The sequence below is a fragment of the Ovis canadensis genome, chromosome 6 (genome assembly GCF_042477335.2).
Source record: "Ovis canadensis isolate MfBH-ARS-UI-01 breed Bighorn chromosome 6, ARS-UI_OviCan_v2, whole genome shotgun sequence".
In the NCBI taxonomy this organism is placed as follows: Eukaryota; Metazoa; Chordata; class Mammalia; order Artiodactyla; family Bovidae; genus Ovis; species Ovis canadensis.
The window spans coordinates 10808107-10827568 of NC_091250.1; positions in this window are offsets into that span (position 1 = coordinate 10808107).

The window sequence follows — 19462 nt, forward strand, 5'->3', positions numbered from 1 at the left end:
TTCCGGGTGGGGCCCACGTGATTTCCCCGTGGGGCCCACGTGATTTCCGGCTGGGGCCCACGTGATTTCCGGCTGGGGCCCACGTGATTTCCGGGTGGGGCCCACGTGATTTCCCCGTGGGGCCCACGTGATTTCCGGGTGGGGCCCACGTGATTTCCCCGTGGGGCCCACGTGATTTCCGGGTGGGGCCCACGTGATTTCCGTGTGGGGCCCACGTGATTTCCGGGTGGGGCCCACGTGATTTCCGTGTGGGGCCCACGTGATTTCCGGGTGGGGCCCACGTGATTTCCGGGTGGGCCCCACGTGATTTCCGGGTGGGGCCCACGTGATTTCCGGGTGGGGCCCACGTGATTTCCGGGTGGGGCCCACGTGATTTCCGGGTGGGGCCCACGTGATTTCCGGGTGGGGCCCACGTGATTTCCGGGTGGGGCCCACGTGATTTCCGGGTGGGGCCCACGTGATTTCCGGGTGGGGCCCACGTGATTTCCGGGTGGGGCCCACGTGATTTCCGTGTGGGGCCCACGTGATTTCCGGGTGGGGCCCACGTGATTTCCAGGTGGGGCCCACGTGATTTCCGGGTGGGGCCCACGTGATTTCCGGGTGGGGCCCACGTGATTTCCGGGTGGGGCCCACGTGATTTCCGGGTGGGGCCCACGTGATTTCCCCGTGGGGCCCACGTGATTTCCGGGTGGGGCCCACGTGTTTTCCGGGTGGGGCCCACGTGATTTCCGGGTGGGGCCAACGTGATTTCCCCATGAGGCCCAAGTGATTTCCCCGTGGGGCCCACGTGATTTCCGGGTGGGGCCCACGTGATTTCCGGGTGGGGCCCACGTGATTTCCGGGTGGGGCCCACGTGATTTCCGGGTGGGGCCCACGTGATTTCCGGGTGGGGCCCACGTGATTTCCGGCTGGGGCCCACGTGATTTCCGGGTGGGGCCCACGTGATTTCCGGGTGGGGCCCACGTGATTTCCGGGTGGGGCCCACGTGATTTCCGGGTGGGGCCCACGAGATTTCCTCGTGGGGCCCACGTGATTTCCGGGTGGGGCCCACGTGATTTCCGGGTGGGGCCCACGTGATTTCCGGGTGGGGCCCACGTGATTTCCGGGTGGGGCCCACGTGATATTCGGGTGGGGCCCACGTGATTTCCGGGTGGGGCCCACGTGATTTCCGGGTGGGGCCCACGTGATTTCCGGCTGGGGCCCACGTGATTTCCGGGTGGGGCCCACGTGATTTCCGGGTGGGGCCCACGTGTTTTCCGGGTGGGGCCCACGTGATTTCCGGGTGGGGCCCACGTGATTTCCGGTTGGGGCCCACGTGATTTCCGGGTGGGGCCCACGTGATTTCCCCGTGGGGCCCACGTGATTTCCGGCTGGGGCCCACGTGATTTCCGGATGGGGCCCACGTGATTTCCGGGTGGGGCCCACGTGATTTCCCCGTGGGGCCCACGTGATTTCCGGCTGGTGCCCACGTGATTTCCGGGTGGGGCCCACGTGATTTCCGGGTGGGGCCCCCGTGATTTCCGGGTGGGGCCCACGTGATTTCCCCGTGGGGCCCACGTGATTTCCGGGTGGGGGCCCACGTGATTTCCCCGTGGGGCCCACGTGATTTCCGGGCGGGGCCCACGTGATTTCCGGGCGGGGCCCACGTGATTTCCGGGTGGGGCCCACGTGATTTCCGGGTGGGGCCCACGTGATTTCCGGGTGGGGCCCACGTGATTTCCGGGTGGGGCCCACGAGATTTCCGGGTGGGGCCCACGAGATTTCCCCGTGGGGCCCACGTGATTTCCGGGTGGGGCCCACGTGATTTCCGGGTGGGGCCCACGTGATTTCCGGGTGGGCCCCACGTGATTTCCGGGTGGGGCCCACGTGATTTCCGGGTGGGGCCCACGTGATTTCCGGGTGGGGCCCACGTGATTTCCGGGTGGGGCCCACGTGATTTCCGGGTGGGGCCCACGTGATTACCGGGTGGGGCCCACGTGATGTCCGGGTGGGGCCCACCTGATTTCCGGGTGGGGCCCACGTGATTTCCGGGTGGGGCCCAGGTGATTTCCGGGTGGGGCCCACTTGATTTCCGGGTGGGCCCCACGTGATTTCCGTTTGGGGCCCACGTGATTTCCGGGTGGGGCCCACGTGATTTCCGGGTGGGCCCCACGTGATTTCCGGGTGGGGCCCACGTGATTTCCGGGTGGGGCCCACGTGATTTCCGGGTGGGGCCCACGTGATTTCCGGGTGGGGCCCACGTGATTTCCGGGTGGGGCCCACGTGATTTCCCCGTGGGGCCCACGTGATTTCCGGGTGGGGCCCACGTGATTTCCGGGTGGGGCCCACGTGATTTCCGGGTGGGGCCCACGTGATTTCCGGGTGGGGCCCACGTGATTTCCCCGTGGGGCCCACGTGATTTCCGGGTGGGGCCCACGTGATTTCCGGGTGGGGCCCACGTGATTTCCCCGTGGGGCCCACGTGATTTCCGGGTGGGGCCCACGTGATTTCCCCGTGGGGCCCACGTGATTTCCCCGTGGGGCCCACGTGATTTCCGGGTGGGGCCCACGTGATTTCCGGGTGGGGCCCACGTGATTTCCGGGTGGGGCCCACGTGATTTCCGGGTGGGGCCCACGTGATTTCCGGGTGGGGCCCACGTGATTTCCGGGTGGGGCCCACGTGATTTCCGGGTGGGGCCCACGTGATTTCCGGGTGGGGCCCACGTGATTTCCCCGTGGGGCCCACGTGATTTCCGGGTGGGGCCCACGTGATTTCCGGCTGGGGCCCACGTGATTTCCGGGTGGGGCCCACGTGATTTCCCCGTGGGGCCCACGTGATTTCCCCGTGGGGCCCACGTGATTTCCGGCTGGGGCCCACGTGATTTCCGGGTGGGGCCCACGTGATTTCCGGGTGGGGCCCACGTGATTTCCGGGTGGGGCCCACGTGATTTCCGGGTGGGGCCCACGTGATTTCCCCGTGGGGCCCACGTGATTTCCGGGTGGGTCCCACGGGATTTCCGGGTGGGGCCCACGTGATTTCCGGGTGGGGCCCACGTGATTTCCGGGTGGGGCCCACGTGATTTCCCCGTGGGGCCCACGTGATTTCCGGGTGGGGCCCACATGATTTCCCCGTGGGGGCCACGTGATTTCCGGGTGGGGCCCACGTGATTTCCGGGTGGGGCCCACGTGATTTCCGGGTGGGGCCCACGTGATTTCCGGGTGGGGCCCACGTGATTTCCGGGTGGGGCCCACGTGATTTCCGGGTGGGGCCCACGTGATTTCCGGGTGGGGCCCACGTGTTTTCCGGGTGGGGCCCACGTGATTTCCGGGTGGCGCCCACGTGATTTCCGGGTGGGCCCCACGTGATTTCCGGGTGGGGCCCACGTGATTTCCGGGTGGGGCCCACGTGATTTCCGGGTGGGGCCCACGTGATTTCCGGGTGGGGCCCACGTGATTTCCGGGTGGGGCCCACGTGATTTCCGGGTGGGGCCCACGTGATTTCCCCGTGGGGCCCACGTGATTTCCGGGTGGGGCCCACGTGATTTCCGGGTGGGGCCCACGTGATTTCCGGGTGGGGCCCACGTGATTTCCGGGTGGGGCCCACGTGATTTCCGGGTGGGGCCCACGTGATTTCCGGCTGGGGCCCACGTGATTTCCGGGTGGGGCCCACGTGATTTCCGGGTGGGGCCCACGTGATTTCCGGGTGGGGCCCACGTGATTTCCGGGTGGGGCCCACGAGATTTCCTCGTGGGGCCCACGTGATTTCCGGGTGGGGCCCACGTGATTTCCGGGTGGGGCCCACGTGATTTCCGGGTGGGGCCCACGTGATTTCCGGGTGGGGCCCACGTGATATTCGGGTGGGGCCCACGTGATTTCCGGGTGGGGCCCACGTGATTTCCGGGTGGGGCCCACGTGATTTCCGGGTGGGGCCCACGTGATTTCCGGGTGGGGCCCACGTGATTTCCGGGTGGGGCCCACGTGATTTCTGGGTGGGGCCCACGTGATTTCCGGGTGGGGCCCACGTGATTTCCGGGTGGGGCCCACGTGATTTCCCCGTGGGGCCCACGTGATTTCCCCGTGGGGCCCACGTGATTTCCGGGTGGGGCCCACGTGATTTCCGGGTGGGGCCCACGTGATTTCCGGGTGGGGCCCACGTGATTTCCGGGTGGGGCCCACGTGATTTCCGGGTGGGGCCCACGTGATTTCCCCGTGGGGCCCACGTGATTTCCGGGTGCGGCCCACGTGATTTCCCCGTGGGGCCCACGTGATTTCCCCGTGGGGCCCACGTGATTTCCCCGTGGGGCCCACGTGATTTCCGGGTGGGGCCCACGTGATTTCCCCGTGAGGCCCACGTGATTTCCCCGTGGGGCCCACGTGATTTCCAGGTGGGGCCCACGTGATTTCCGGGTGGGGCCCACGTGATTTCCGGATGGGGCCCACGTGATTTCCGGGTGGGGCCCACGTGATTTCCCCGTGAGGCCCACGTGATTTCCCCGTGGGGCCCACGTGATTTCCGGGTGGGCCCCACGTGATTTCCGGGTGGGGCCCACGTGATTTCCGGGTGGGGCCCACGTGATTTCCGGGAGGGGCCCACGTGATTTCCGGGTGGGGCCCACGTGATTTCCGGGTGGGGCCCACGTGATTTCCGGGTGGGGCCCACGTGATTTCCCCGTGGGGCCCACGTGATTTCCGGGTGGGCCCCACGTGATTTCCGGGTGGGGCCCACGTGATTTCCGGGTGGGCCCCACGTGATTTCCGGGAGGGGCCCACGTGATTTCCGGGTGGGGCCCACGTGATTTCCGGGTGGGGCCCACGTGATTTCCGGGTGGGGCCCACGTGATTTCCGGGTGGGGCCCACGTGATTTCCGGGTGGGGCCCACGTGATTTCCCCGTGGGGCCTACGTGATTTCCGGGTGGGCCCCACGTGATTTCCGGGTGGGGCCCACGTGATTTCCCCGTGGGGCCCACGTGATTTCCGGGTGGGGCCCACGTGATTTCCGGGTGGGGCCCACGTGATTTCCGGGTGGGGCCCACGTGATTTCCCCGTGGGGCCCACGTGATTTCCGGGTGGGGCCCACGTGATTTCCGGGTGGGGCCCACGTGATTTCCGGGTGGGGCCCACGTGATTTCCGGGTGGGGCCCACGTGATTTCCCCGTGGGGCCCACGTGATTTCCGGCTGGGGCCCACGTGATTTCCGGGTGGGGCCCACGTGATTTCCGGGTGGGGCCCACGTGATTTCCGGGTGGGGCCCACGTGATTTCCGGGTGGGCCCCACGTGATTTCCCCGTGGGGCCCACGTGATTTCCCCGTGGGGCCCACGTGATTTCCGGGTGGGCCCCACGTGATTTCCGTGCGGGGCCCACGTGATTTCCGGGTGGGGCCCACGTGATTTCCGGGTGGGGCCCACGTGATTTCCGGGTGGGGCCCACGTGATTTCCGGGTGGGGCCCACGTGATTTCCGGGTGGGGCCCACGTGATTTCCCCGTGGGGCCCACGTGATTTCCGGGTGGGGCCCACGTGATTTCCGGGTGGGGCCCACGTGATTTCCGGGTGGGGCCCACGTGATTTCCGGGTGGGGCCCACGTGATTTCCGGGTGGGGCCCACGTGATTTCCCCGTGGGGCCCACGTGATTTCCGGGTGGGGCCCACGTGATTTCCCCGTGGGGGCCACGTGATTTCCCCGTGGGGCCCACGTGATTTCCGGGTGGGGCCCACGTGATTTCCGGGTGGGGCCCACGTGATTTCAGGGTGGGGCCCACGGGATTTCCGGGTGGGGCCCACGTGATTTCCGGGTGGGTCCCACGTGATTTCCGTGTGGGGCCCACGTGATTTCCGGGTGGGGCCCACGTGATTTCCGGGTGGGGCCCACGTGATTTCCGGGTGGGGCCCACGTGATTTCCGGCTGGGGCCCACACGATTTCCGGGTGGTGCCCACGTGATTTCCCCGTGGGGCCCACGTGATTTCCCCGTGGGGCCCACGTGATTTCCGGGTGGGCCCCACGTGATTTCCGGGTGGGGCCCACGTGATTTCCCCGTGGGGCCCACGTGATTTCCGGGTGGGGCCCACGTGATTTCCGGGTGGGGCCCACGTGATTTCCGGGTGGGGCCCACGTGATTTCCGGATGGGGCCCACGTGATTTCCGGGTGGGGCCCACGTGATTTCCGGGTGGGGCCCACGTGATTTCCGGGTGGGGCCCACGTGATTTCCGGGTGGGGCCCACGTGATTTCCCCGTGGGTCCCACGTGATTTCCGGCTGGGGCCCACGTGATTTCCGGCTGGGGCCCACGTGATTTCCGGGTGGGGCCCACGTGATTTCCGGGTGGGGCCCACGTGATTTCCGGGTGGGCCCCACGTGATTTCCCCGTGGGGCCCACGTGATTTCCCCGTGGGGCCCACGTGATTTCCGGGTGGGGCCCACGTGATTTCCGGGTGGGGCCCACGAGATTTCCCCGTGGGGCCCACGTGATTTCCGGGTGGGGCCCACGTGATTTCCGGGTGGGGCCCACGTGATTTCCGGGTGGGGCCCACGTGATTTCCGGGTGGGGCCCACGTGATTTCCGGGTGGGGCCCACGTGATTTCCGGGTGGGGCCCACGTGATTTCCGGGTGGGCCCCACGTGATTTCCGGGTGGGGCCCACGTGATTTCCGGGTGGGCCCCACGTGATTTCCGGGTGGGGCCCACGTGATTTCCGGGTGGGGCCCACGTGATTTCCGGGTGGGGCCCACGTGATTTCCGGGTGGGGCCCACATGATTTCCGGGTGGGGCCCACGTGATTTCCCCGTGGGGCCCACGTGATTTCCGGGTGGGGCCCACGTGATTTCCGGGTGGGGCCCACGTGATTTCCGGGTGGGGCCCACGTGATTTCCGGGTGGGGCCCACGTGATTTCCCCGTGGGGCCCACGTGATTTCCGGGTGGGGCCCACGTGATTTCCGGGTGGGGCCCACGTGATTTCCGGGTGGGGCCCACGTGATTTCCCCGTGGGGCCCACGTGATTTCCCCGTGGGGCCCACGTGATTTCCGGGTGGGGCCCACGTGATTTCCGGGTGGGGCCCACGTGATTTCCGGGTGGGGCCCACGTGATTTCCGGGTGGGGCCCACGTGATTTCCGGGTTGGCCCCACGTGATTTCCGGGTGGGACCCACGTGATTTCCGGGTGGGGCCCACGTGATTTCCGGGTGGGGCCCACGTGATTTCCGGGTGGGGCCCACGTGATTTCCGGGTGGGGCCCACGTGATTTCCCCGTGGGGCCCACGTGATTTCCCGGTGGGGCCCACGTGATTTCCGGGTGGGGCCCACGTGATTTCCGGGTGGGGCCCACGTGATTTCCGGGTGGGGCCCACGTGATTTCCGGGTGGGGCCCACGTGATTTCCGGGTGGGGCCCACGTGATTTCCGGGTGGGGCCCACGTGATTTCCGGGTGGGGCCCACGTGATTTCCGGGTGGGGCCCACGTGATTTCCCCGTGGGGCCCACGTGATTTCCGGGTGGGGCCCACGTGATTTCCCCGTGAGGCCCACGTGATTTCCCCGTGGGGCCCACGTGATTTCCGGGTGGGGCCCACGTGATTTCCGGGTGGGGCCCACGTGATTTCCGGGTGGGGCCCACGTGATTTCCGGGTGGGGCCCACGTGATTTCCCCGTGGGGCCCACGTGATTTCCGGGTGGGGCCCACGTGATTTCCGGGTGGGGCCCACGTGATTTCCGGGTGGGGCCCACGTGATTTCCGGGTGGGGCCCACGTGATTTCCGGGTGGAGCCCACGTGATTTCCGGGTGGGGCCCACGTGATTTCCCCGTGGGGCCCACGTGATTTCCGGGTGGGGCCCACGTGATTTCCCCGAGGGGCCCACGTGATTTCCGGGTGGGGCCCACGTGATTTCCGGGTGGGGCCCACGTGATTTCCGGGTGGGGCCCACGTGATTTCCGGGTGGGGCCCACGTGATTTCCCCGAGGGGCCCACGTGATTTCCGGGTGGGCCCCACGTGATTTCCGGGTGGGGCCCACGTGATTTCCGGGTGGGGCCCACGTGATTTCCGGGTGGGGCCCACGTGATTTCCGGGTGGGGCCCACGTGATTTCCCCGTGAGGCCCACGTGATTTCCCCGTGGGGCCCACGTGATTTCCGGGTGGGCCCCACGTGATTTCCGGGTGGGGCCCACGTGATTTCCGGGTGGGGCCCACGTGATTTCCGGGAGGGGCCCACGTGATTTCCGGGTGGGGCCCACGTGATTTCCGGGTGGGGCCCACGTGATTTCCGGGTGGGGCCCACGTGATTTCCCCGTGGGGCCCACGTGATTTCCGGGTGGGCCCCACGTGATTTCCGGGTGGGGCCCACGTGATTTCCGGGTGGGCCCCACGTGATTTCCGGGAGGGGCCCACGTGATTTCCGGGTGGGGCCCACGTGATTTCCGGGTGGGGCCCACGTGATTTCCGGGTGGGGCCCACGTGATTTCCGGGTGGGGCCCACGTGATTTCCGGGTGGGGCCCACGTGATTTCCCCGTGGGGCCCACGTGATTTCCGGGTGGGCCCCACGTGATTTCCGGGTGGGGCCCACGTGATTTCCCCGTGGGGCCCACGTGATTTCCGGGTGGGGCCCACGTGATTTCCGGGTGGGGCCCACGTGATTTCCGGGTGGGGCCCACGTGATTTCCCCGTGGGGCCCACGTGATTTCCGGGTGGGGCCCACGTGATTTCCGGGTGGGGCCCACGTGATTTCCGGGTGGGGCCCACGTGATTTCCGGGTGGGGCCCACGTGATTTCCGGGTGGGCCCCACGTGATTTCCCCGTGGGGCCCACGTGATTTCCCCGTGGGGCCCACGTGATTTCCGGGTGGGCCCCACGTGATTTCCGTGCGGGGCCCACGTGATTTCCGGGTGGGGCCCACGTGATTTCCGGGTGGGGCCCACGTGATTTCCGGGTGGGGCCCACGTGATTTCCGGGTGGGGCCCACGTGATTTCCGGGTGGGGCCCACGTGATTTCCCCGTGGGGCCCACGTGATTTCCGGGTGGGGCCCACGTGATTTCCGGGTGGGGCCCACGTGATTTCCGGGTGGGGCCCACGTGATTTCCGGGTGGGGCCCACGTGATTTCCGGGTGGGGCCCACGTGATTTCCCCGTGGGGCCCACGTGATTTCCGGGTGGGGCCCACGTGATTTCCCCGTGGGGGCCACGTGATTTCCCCGTGGGGCCCACGTGATTTCCGGGTGGGGCCCACGTGATTTCCGGGTGGGGCCCACGTGATTTCAGGGTGGGGCCCACGGGATTTCCGGGTGGGGCCCACGTGATTTCCGGGTGGGGCCCACGTGATTTCCGTGTGGGGCCCACGTGATTTCCGGGTGGGGCCCACGTGATTTCCGGGTGGGGCCCACGTGATTTCCGGGTGGGGCCCACGTGATTTCCGGCTGGGGCCCACACGATTTCCGGGTGGTGCCCACGTGATTTCCCCGTGGGGCCCACGTGATTTCCCCGTGGGGCCCACGTGATTTCCGGGTGGGCCCCACGTGATTTCCGGGTGGGGCCCACGTGATTTCCCCGTGGGGCCCACGTGATTTCCGGGTGGGGCCCACGTGATTTCCGGGTGGGGCCCACGTGATTTCCGGGTGGGGCCCACGTGATTTCCGGATGGGGCCCACGTGATTTCCGGGTGGGGCCCACGTGATTTCCGGGTGGGGCCCACGTGATTTCCGGGTGGGGCCCACGTGATTTCCGGGTGGGGCCCACGTGATTTCCCCGTGGGGCCCACGTGATTTCCGGCTGGGGCCCACGTGATTTCCGGCTGGGGCCCACGTGATTTCCGGGTGGGGCCCACGTGATTTCCGGGTGGGGCCCACGTGATTTCCGGGTGGGCCCCACGTGATTTCCCCGTGGGGCCCACGTGATTTCCCCGTGGGGCCCACGTGATTTCCGGGTGGGGCCCACGTGATTTCCCCGTGGGGCCCTCGTGATTTCCGGGTGGGGCCCACGTGATTTCCCCGTGGGGCCCACGTGATTTCCGGGTGGGGCCCACGTGATTTCCGGGTGGGACCCACGTGATTTCCGGGTGGGACCCACGTGATTTCCGGGTGGGGCCCACGTGATTTCCGGGTGGGGCCCACGTGATTTCCGGGTGGGGCCCACGTGATTTCCGGGTGGGGCCCACGTGATTTCCCCGTGGGGCCCACGTGATTTCCCGGTGGGGCCCACGTGATTTCCGGGTGGGGCCCACGTGATTTCCGGGTGGGGCCCACGTGATTTCCGGGTGGGGCCCACGTGATTTCCGGGTGGGGCCCACGTGATTTCCGGGTGGGGCCCACGTGATTTCCGGGTGGGGCCCACGTGATTTCCGGGTGGGGCCCACGTGATTTCCGGGTGGGGCCCACGTGATTTCCCCGTGGGGCCCACGTGATTTCCGGGTGGGGCCCACGTGATTTCCCCGTGAGGCCCACGTGATTTCCCCGTGGGGCCCACGTGATTTCCGGGTGGGGCCCACGTGATTTCCGGGTGGGGCCCACGTGATTTCCGGGTGGGGCCCACGTGATTTCCGGGTGGGGCCCACGTGATTTCCCCGTGGGGCCCACGTGATTTCCGGGTGGGGCCCACGTGATTTCCCCGTGAGGCCCACGTGATTTCCCCGTGGGGCCCACGTGATTTCCGGGTGGGGCCCACGTGATTTCCGGGTGGGGCCCACGTGATTTCCGGGTGGGGCCCACGTGATTTCCGGGTGGGGCCCACGTGATTTCCGGGTGGGGCCCACGTGATTTCCGGGTGGGGCCCACGTGATTTCCCCGTGGGGCCCACGTGATTTCTGGGTGGGGCCCACGTGATTTCCCCGAGGGGCCCACGTGATTTCCGGGTGGGGCCCACGTGATTTCCGGGTGGGGCCCACGTGATTTCCGGGTGGGGCCCACGTGATTTCCGGGTGGGGCCCACGTGATTTCCCCGAGGGGCCCACGTGATTTCCGGGTGGGGCCCACGTGATTTCCGGGTGGGGCCCACGTGATTTCCGGGTGGGGCCCACGTGATTTCCGGGTGGGGCCCACGTGATTTCCGGTTGGGGCCCACGTGATTTCCGGGTGGGGCCCACGTGATTTCCGGGTGGGGCCCACGTGATTTCCCCGTGGGGCCCACGTGATTTCCCCATGGGGCCCACGTGATTTCCGGCTGGGGCCCACGTGATTCCCGGGTGGGGTCCACGTGATTTCCAGGTGGGGCCCACGTGATTTCCCCGTGGGGCCCACGTGATTTCCGGGTGGGGCCCACGTGATTTCCGGGTGGGGCCCACGTGATTTCCGGGTGGGGCCCACGTGATTTCCGGGTGGGGCCCACGTGATTTCCGGGTGGGGCCCACGTGTTTTCCGGGTGGGGCCCACGTGATTTCCGGGTGGGGCCCACGTGATTTCCGGGTGGGGCCCACGTGATTTCCGGGTGGGGCCCACGTGATTTCCGGGTGGGGCCCACGTGATTTCCGGGTGGGGCCCACGTGATTTCCGGGTGGGGCCCACGTGATTTCCGGGTGGGGCCCACGTGATTTCCGGGTGGGGCCCACGTGATTTCCGGGTGGGGCCCACGTGATTTCCGGGTGGGGCCCACGTGATTTCCGGGTGGGGCCCACGTGATTTCCGGGTGGGGCCCACGTGATTTCCGGGTGGGGCCCACGTGATTTACCCGTGGGGCCCACGTGATTTCCGGGTGGGGCCCACGTGATTTCCGGGTGGGGCCCACGTGATTTCCGGGTGGGGCCCACGTGATTTCCGGGTGGGGCCCACGTGATTTCCCCGTGGGGCCCACGTGATTTCCCCGTGGGGCCCACGTGATTTCCGGGTGGGGCCCACGTGATTTCCGGGTGGGGCCCACGTGATTTCCCGGTGGGGCCCACGTGATTTCCGGGTGGGGCCCACGTGATTTCCGGGTGGGGCCCACGTGATTTCCGGGTGGGCCCCACGTGATTTCCGTGTGGGGCCCACGTGATTTCCGGGTGGGGCCCACGTGATTTCCCCATGGGGCCCACGTGATTTCCGGGTGGGGCCCACGTGATTTCCGGGTGGGGCCCACGTGATTTCCGGGTGGGGCCCACGTGATTTCCGGTTGGGCCCCACGTGATTTCCGTGTGGGGCCCACGTGATTTCCGGGTGGGGCCCACGTGATTTCCGGGTGGGGCCCACGTGATTTCCGGGTGGGGCCCACGTGATTTCCGGGTGGGGCCCACGTGATTTCCGGGTGGGGCCCACGTGATTTCCGGGTGGGGCCCCCGTGATTTCCCCGTGGGGCCCACGTGATTTCCCCGTGGGGCCCACGTGATTTCCGGCTGGGGCCCACGTGATTTCCGGGTGGGGCCCACGTGATTTCCGGGTGGGGCCCACGTGATTTCCGGGTGGGGCCCACGTGATTTCCGGGTGGGGCCCACGTGATTTCCGGTTGGGGCCCACGTGATTTCCGGGTGGGGCCCACGTGATTTCCGGGTGGGGCCCACGTGATTTCCGGGTGGGGCCCACGTGATTTCCGCGTGGGGCCCACGTGATTTCCCCGTGGGGCCCACGTGATTTCCCCGTGGGGCCCACGTGATTTCCGGGTGGGGCCCACGTGATTTCCGGGTGGGGCCCACGTGATTTCCGGGTGGGGCCCACGTGATTTCCGGGTGGGGCCCACGTGATTTCCGGGTGGGCCCCACGTGATTTCCGTGTGGGGCCCACGTGATTTCCGGGTGGGGCCCACGTGATTTCCGGGTGGGGCCCACGTGATTTCCGGGTGGGCCCCACGTGATTTCCGGGTGGGGCCCACGTGATTTCCGGGTGGGGCCCACGTGATTTCCGGGTGGGGCCCACGTGATTTCCGGGTGGGGCCCACGTGATTTCCGGGTGGGGCCCACGTGATTTCCCCGTGGGGCCCACGTGATTTCCGGCTGGGGCCCACGTGATTTCCGGGTGGGGACCACGTGATTTCCCCGTGGGGCCCACGTGATTTCCCCGTGGGGCCCACGTGATTTCCGGGTGGGGCCCACGTGATTTCCGGGTGGGGCCCACGTGATTTCCCCGTGGGGCCCACGTGATTTCCCCGTGGGGCCCACGTGATTTCCGGGTGGGGCCCACGTGATTTCAGGGTGGGGCCCACGTGATTTCCCCGTGGGGCCCACGTGATTTCCCCGTTGGGCCCACGTGATTTCCCCGTGGGGCCCACGTGATTTCCGGGTGGGGCCCACGTGATTTCCGGGTGGGGCCCACGTGATTTCCCCGTGGGGCCCACGTGATTTCCCCGTGGGGCCCACGTGATTTCCCCGTGGGGCCCACGTGATTTCCGGCTGGGGCCCACGTGATTTCCGGCTGGGGCCCACGTGATTTCCGGGTGGGGCCCACGTGATTTCCGGGTGGGGCCCACGTGATTTCCGGGTGGGCCCCACGTGATTTCCCCGTGGGGCCCACGTGATTTCCGGGTGGGGCCCACGTGATTTCCGGGTGGGGCCCACGTGATTTCCGGGTGGGGCCCACGAGATTTCCCCGTGGGGCCCACGTGATTTCCGGGTGGGGCCCACGTGATTTCCGGGTGGGGCCCACGTGATTTCCGGGTGGGGCCCACGTGATTTCCGGGTGGGGCCCACGTGATTTCCGGGTGGGGCCCACGTGATTTCCGGGTGGGGCCCACGTGATTTCCGGGTGGGGCCCACGTGATTTCCGGGTGGGGCCCACGTGATTTCCGGGTGGGGCCCACGTGATTTCCGGGTGGGCCCCACGTGATTTCCGGGTGGGGCCCACGTGATTTCCGGGTGGGGCCCACGTGATTTCCGGGTGGGGCCCACGTGATTTCCGGGTGGGCCCCACGTGATTTCCGGGTGGGGCCCACGTGATTTCCGGGTGGGGCCCACGTGATTTCCGGGTGGGCCCCACGTGATTTCCGGGTGGGGCCCACGTGATTTCCGGGTGGGGCCCACGTGATTTCCGTGTGGGGCCCACGTGATTTCCGGGTGGGGCCCACGTGATTTCCGGGTGGGGCCCACGTGATTTCCCCGTGGGGCCCACGTGATTTCCGGGTGGGGCCCACGTGATTTCCGGGTGGGGCCCACGTGATTTCCGGCTGGGGCCCACGTGATTTCCGGGTGGGGCCCACGTGATTTCCGGGTGGGGCCCACGTGATTTCCCCGTGGGGCCCACGTGATTTCCGGGTGGGGCCCACGTGATTTCCGGGTGGGGCCCACGTGATTTCCGGGTGGGGCCCACGTGATTTCCCCGTGGGGCCAACGTGATTTCCCCGTGGGGCCCACGTGATTTCCGGGTGGGGCCCACGTGATTTCCGGGTGGGGCCCACGTGATTTCCGGGTGGGGCCCATGTGATATCCGGGTGGGGCCCACGTGATTTCCGGGTTGGCCCCACGTGATTTCCGGGTGGGGCCCACGTGATTTCCGGGTGGGGCCCACGTGATTTCCGGGTGGGGCCCACGTGATTTCCCCGTGGGGCCCACGTGATTTCCTGGTGGGGCCCACGTGATTTCCGGGTGGGGCCCACGTGATTTCCGGGTGGGGCCCACGTGATTTCCGGGTGGGGCCCACGTGATTTCCCCGTGGGGCCCACGTGATTTCCAGGTGGGGCCCACGTGATTTCCGCGTGGGGCCCACGTGATTTCCCCGTGGGGCCCACGTGATTTCCCCGTGGGGCCCACGTGATTTCCGGGTGGGGCCCACGTGATTTCCGGGTGGGGCCCACGTGATTTCCGGGTGGGGCCCACGTGATTTCCGGGTGGGGCCCACGTGATTTCCGGGTGGGCCCCACGTGATTTCCGTGTGGGGCCCACGTGATTTCCGGGTGGGGCCCACGTGATTTCCGGGTGGGGCCCACGTGATTTCCGGGTGGGCCCCACGTGATTTCCGGGTGGGGCCCACGTGATTTCCGGGTGGGGCCCACGTGATTTCCGGGTGGGGCCCACGTGATTTCCGGGTGGGGCCCACGTGATTTCCCCGTGGGGCCCACGTGATTTCCCCGTGGGGCCCACTTGATTTCCGGCTGGGGCCCACGTGATTTCCGGGTGGGGACCACGTGATTTCCCCGTGGGGCCCACGTGATTTCCCCGTGGGGCCCACGTGATTTCCGGGTGGGGCCCACGTGATTTCCGGGTGGGGCCCACGTGATTTCCCCGTGGGGCCCACGTGATTTCCCCGTGGGGCCCACGTGATTTCCGGGTGGGGCCCACGTGATTTCAGGGTGGGGCCCACGTGATTTCCCCGTGGGGCCCACGTGATTTCCCCGTTGGGACCACGTGATTTCCCCGTGGGGCCCACGTGATTTCCCCGTGGGGCCCACGTGATTTCCGGGTGGGGCCCACGTGATTTCCGGGTGGGGCCCACGTGATTTCCGGCTGGGGCCCACGGGATTTCCGGGTGGGGCCCACGTGATTTCCGGGTGGGCCCCACGTGATTTCCGTGTGGGGCCCACGTGATTTCCGGGTGGGGCCCACGTGATTTCCGGGTGGGGCCCACGTGATTTCCGGGTGGGGCCCACGTGATTTCCGGGTGGGGCCCACGTGATTTCCGGGTGGGGCCCACGTGATTTCCCCGTGGGGCCCACGTGATTTCCCCGTGGGGCCCACGTGATTTCCGGCTGGGGCCCACGTGATTTCCGGGTGGGGCCCACGTGATTTCCGGGTGGGGCCCACGTGATTTCCGGGTGGGGCCCACGTGATTTCCGGGTGGGGCCCACGTGATTTCCGGGTGGGGCCCACGTGATTTCCGGGTGGGGCCCACGTGATTTCCGGGTGGGGCCCACGTGATTTCCGGGTGGGGCCCACGTGATTTCCGCGTGGGGCCCACGTGATTTCCCCGTGGGGCCCACGTGATTTCCCCGTGGGGCCCACGTGATTTCCGGGTGGGGCCCACGTGATTTCCGGGTGGGGCCCACGTGATTTCCGGGTGGGGCCCACGTGATTTCCGGGTGGGGCCCACGTGATTTCCGGGTGGGCCCCACGTGATTTCCGGGTGGGGCCCACGTGATTTCCGGGTGGGGCCCACGTGATTTCCGGGTGGGGCCCACGTGATTTCCGGGTGGGCCCCACGTGATTTCCGGGTGGGGCCCACGTGATTTCCGGGTGGGGCCCACGTGATTTCCGGGTGGGGCCAACGTGATTTCCGGGTGGGGCCCTCGTGATTTCCGGGTGGGGCCCACGTGATTTCCCCGTGGGGCCCACGTGATTTCCGGCTGGGGCCCACGTGATTTCCGGGTGGGGACCACGTGATTTCCCCGTGGGGCCCACGTGATTCCGGGTGGGGCCCACGTGATTTCCGGGTGGGGCCCACGTGATTTCCGGGTGGGGCCCACGTGATTTCCCCGTGGGGCCCACGTGATTTCCCCGTGGGGCCCACGTGATTTCCGGGTGGGGCCCACGTGATTTCAGGGTGGGGCCCACGTGATTTCCCCGTGGGGCCCACGTGATTTCCCCGTTGGGCCCACGTGATTTCCCCGTGGGGCCCACGTGATTTCCGGGTGGGGCCCACGTGATTTCCGGGTGGGGCCCACGTGATTTCCCCGTGGGGCCCACGTGATTTCCGGGTGGGCCCCACGTGATTACCGGGTGGGGCCCACGTGATTTCCGGGTGGGGCCCACGTGATTTCCGGGTGGGGCCCACGTGATTTCCGGGTGGGGCCCACGTGATTTCCGGGTGGGGCCCACGTGATTTCCGGGTGGGGCCCACGTGATTTCCGGGTGGGGCCCACATGATTTCCCCGTGGGGCCCACGTGTTTTCCGGGTGGGGCCCACGTGATTTCCGGGTGGGGCCCACGTGATTTCCGGGTGGGGCCCACGTGATTTCCCCGTGGGGCCCACGTGATTTCCGGGTGGGCCCCACGTGATTTCCGGGTGGGGCCCACGTGATTTCCGGGTGGGGCCCACGTGATTTCCGGGTGGGGCCCACGTGATTTCCGGGTGGGGCCCACGTGATTTCCGGGTGGGGCCCACGTGATTTCCGGGTGGGGCCCACGTGATTTCCGGGTGGGGCCCACGTGATTTCCGGGTGGGGCCCACGTGATTTCCGGGTGGGGCCCACGTGATTTCCGGGTGGGGCCCACGTGATTTCCGGGTGGGGCCCACGTGATTTCCGGGTGGGGCCCACGTGATTTCCGGGTGGGGCCCACGTGATTTCAGGGTGGGGCCCACGTGATTTCCGGGTGGGGCCCACGTGATTTCCGGGTGGGGCCCACGTGATTTCCGGGTGGGGCCCACGTGATTTCCCCGTGGGGCCCACGTGATTTCCCCGTGGGGCCCACGTGATTTCCCCGTGGGGCCCACGTGATTTCCCCGTGGGGCCCACGTGATTTCCGGGTGGGGCCCACGTGATTTCCGGGTGGGGCCCACGTGATTTCCGGGTGGGGCCCACGTGATTTCCGGGTGGGGCCCACGTGATTTCCGGGTGGGGCCCACGTGATTTCCGGGTGGGGCCCACGTGATTTCCCCGTGGGGCCCACGTGATTTCCGGGTGGGGCCCACGTGATTTCCCCGTGGGGCCCACGTGATTTCCGGGTGGGGCCCATGGGATTTCCCCGTGGGGCCCACGTGATTTCCGGGTGGGGCCCACGTGATTTCCCCGTGAGGCCCACGTGATTTCCCCGTGGGGCCCACGTGATTTCCGGGTGGGGCCCACGTGATTTCCGGGTGGGGCCCACGTGATTTCTGGGTGGGGCCCACGTGATTTCCGGGTGGGGCCCACGTGATTTCCGGCTGTGGCCCACGTGATTTCCGGGTGGGGCCCACGTGATTTCCGGGTGGGGCCCACGTGATTTCCACGTGGGGCCCACGTGATTTCCGGGTGGGGCCCACGTGATTTCCGGGTGGGGCCCCCGTGATTTCCGGGTGGGGCCCACGTGATTTCCGGGTGGGGCCCACGTGATTTCCGGGTGGGGCCCACGTGATTTCCGGGTGGGGCCCACGTGATTTCCCCGTGGGGCCCACGTGATTTCCGGGTGGGGCCCACGTGATTTCCGGGTGGGGCCCACGTGATTTCCGGGTGGGGCCCACGTGATTTCCGGGTGGGGCCCACGTGATTTCCGGGTGGGGCCCACGTGATTTCCGGGTGGGGCCCACGTGATTTCCGGGTGGGGCCCACGTGATTTCCGGGTGGGGCCCACATGATTTCCCCGTCTGGCCCACGTGATTTCCGGGTGGGGCCCACGTGATTTCCGGGTGGGGCCCACGTGATTTCCGGGTGGGGCCCACGTGATTTCCGGGTGGGGCCCACATGATTTCCCCGTGGGGCCCACGTGATTTCCGGGTGGGGCCCACGTGATTTCCGGGTGGGGCCCACGTGATTTCCGGGTGGGGCCCACGTGATTTCCGGGTGGGCCCCACGTGATTTCCGGGTGGGGCCCACGTGATTTCCGGGTGGGGCCCACGTGATTTCCGGCTGGGGCCCACGTGATTTCCGGGTGGGGCCCACGTGATTTCCGGGTGGGGCCCACGTGATTTCCCCGTGGGGCCCACGTGATTTCCGGGTGGGGCCCACGTGATTTCCGGCTGGGGCCCCCGTGATTTCCGGGTGGGGCCCACGTGATTTCCGGGTGGGGCCCACGTGATTTCCCGGTGGGGCCCACGTGATTTCCGGGTGGGGCCCACGTGATTTCCGGGTGGGGCCCACGTGATTTCCGGGTGGGGCCCACGTGATTTCCGGTTGGGGCCCACGTGATTTCCGGCTGGGGCCCACGTGATTTCCGGCTGGGGCCCACGTGATTTCCGGGTGGGGCCCACGTGATTTCCGGGTGGGGCCCACGTGATTTCCGGGTGGGGCCCACGTGATTTCCGGGTGGGGCCCACGTGATTTCCGGGTGGGGCCCACGTGATTTCCGGGTGGGGCCCACGTGATTTCCGGGTGGGGCCCACGTGATTTCCGGGTGGGGCCCACGTGATTTCCGGGTGGGGCCCACGTGATTTCCGGGTGGGGCCCACGTGATTTCCGGGTGGGGCCCACGTGATTTCCGGGTGGGGCCCACGTGATTTCCGGGTGGGGCCCACGTGATTTCCGGGTGGGGCCCACGTGATTTCCGGGTGGGGCCCACGTGATTTCCCCGTGGGGCCCACGTGATTTCCCCGTGGGGCCCACGTGATTTCCCCGTGGGGCCCACGTGATTTCCGGGTGGGGCCCACGTGATTTCCGGGTGGGGCCCACGTGATTTCCGGGTGGGGCCCACGTGATTTCCCCGTGGGGCCCACGTGATTTCCGGGTGGGGCCCACGTGATTTCCCCGTGGGGCCCACGTGATTTCCGGGTGGGGCCCACGTGATTTCCCCGTGGGGCCCACGTGATTTCCGGGTGGGGCCCACGGGATTTCCCCGTGGGGCCCACGTGATTTCCGGGTGGGGCCCACGTGATTTCCCCGTGAGGCCCACGTGATTTCCCCGTGGGGCCCACGTGATTTCCGGGTGGGGCCCACGTGATTTCCGGGTGGGGCCCACGTGATTTCCGGGTGGGGCCCACGTGATTTCCGGGTGGGGCCCACGTGATTTCCGGCTGTGGCCCACGTGATTTCCGGGTGGGGCC